Genomic DNA, 1,761 nt, shown 5'->3' with positions numbered 1-1,761 from the left:
CATTGTGTGTAATGTTGCAAATTTTATTCATAACTAACAACTGTGCAGATACAAACATAAAGAGAGAAATAGACACACATGCACAACCACACAAACGTGTGTGTACACCTATCTTTATATCTATACACACACACACACACACACACACAGTGCTGCTTGAAAGTTTGTGAACCCTTTAGAATTTTCTATATTTCTGCATAAATATAACCCAAAACATCATCAGACCCTAAAAGTAGATACAGAGAACCGAATCAAACAAGTGAGAGAAAAATATTTTCTTTGTCATTTATTTATTGAGAAAAATGATCCAGTGTTACATATCTGTGCGTTGCAAAAGTATGTGAATCTTTGCTGTCAGTATCTGGTGTGACCCCCTTTTGCTGCAGTAACTGAAGGTAAAGTTTCTTGTAAATGCTGATCAGTCCTGCACAATAACATGTAGGAGTTTTAGTCCATTCCTTAGTGCAGAACCACTTCAACTCTGTGATGTTGGTGGGTTTCCTCCTATGAACTGCTTGCTTAGGTCCTTCCACAACATTTCAATTGGATTAAGGTCTGGACTTTGACCCATTAACATTATTATTTGTCTCATTAACTCATTAACATTAACATTGTTCTTCTTTAACTGTTCTTTGGGTTGTTGTCTTGCTACATGACCCACATTCTCTTGAGACTCTGTTCTTAAACAGATGTCCTGACGTTTTCCTGTAGAATTTGCTGGTATAATTCAGAATTTATTGTTCCATCAATGATGGCAGGCTGTCCTGGCCAAGATGCAGCAAAACAGGCCCAAGCCATGATACTACCACCACCATGTTTCACAGATGGGATAAGATTCTTAAGCTGGAATGCAGTGTGTTCTTTTCTCCGAACATAGCAGCTTCTCATCCATCCATTAAACCTTTCTCCAGAAGTCCTCTGGCTTGTCCACATGATCTTTAGCAAGCAATTTTCTTTTTGGAGAACAGTGGCTGTCTTCTTGCAACTCTGCCATGCACACCATGGTTGCTCAGTGTTCTCCTGATGGTGGGCTCATGAACATTAGCCGATGTGAGAAAGGCCTTTAGTTGCTTAGAAGTTACCCTGGGAACTTTTGCAACCTTGCAGTCAATTACACGTTCTGCTTTGGAGTGATCTTTGTTGGTCGAGCACTTCTCGGGAAGGTAACAGTGGTCTTGAATTTCCTCCATTTGTACACAAGCTGTCTGACTGTGGATTTGTGCAGTCCAAACTCTTTAGAGATGGTTTTGTAACCTTTTCTAACCTGATGAGCAACATCAACTATTTTTCTGAGGTCCTCAGTGATCTCCTTTGTTCATGACACGATTTACTTCCACAAACACGATCAGACTTTGATAAATCCCTGTTCTTTGAATAAAACCGGTCACGTACAGACTTTTGATAGTCATTGCACTGACTGAAAACAGCACAGATGGACTCTAATTTCACCTTTAAATTAACTGCTAATCCAAGAGATTCACATACTTTTGCCACTCACAGATATGCAATATTGGATCATTTTCCTGAATAAATAAATGACAAAGAAAATATTTTTTTTTTCTCATTTGTTTGATTTGGTTCTCTTTGTCTACTTTCAGGACTTATGTGAAAATCTGATTATGTTTGGGTCATATTTATGCAGAAACAGAGAAAATTCTAAAGGGTTCACAAACTTTCAAGCAGCACTGTATAAACCAGTCTGGTTTCAGAAGTGGACATTCAACTGAGACTGCCTTGCTCTCAGTTGTTGAAGCCTTAAGA

The sequence above is a fragment of the Onychostoma macrolepis genome, chromosome 05 (assembly GCF_012432095.1).
Source record: "Onychostoma macrolepis isolate SWU-2019 chromosome 05, ASM1243209v1, whole genome shotgun sequence".
NCBI classification, from domain to species: Eukaryota; Metazoa; Chordata; class Actinopteri; order Cypriniformes; family Cyprinidae; genus Onychostoma; species Onychostoma macrolepis.
The sequence above is the reverse complement of the archived record's forward strand: the minus strand, read 5'-3'. Positions refer to the sequence as shown.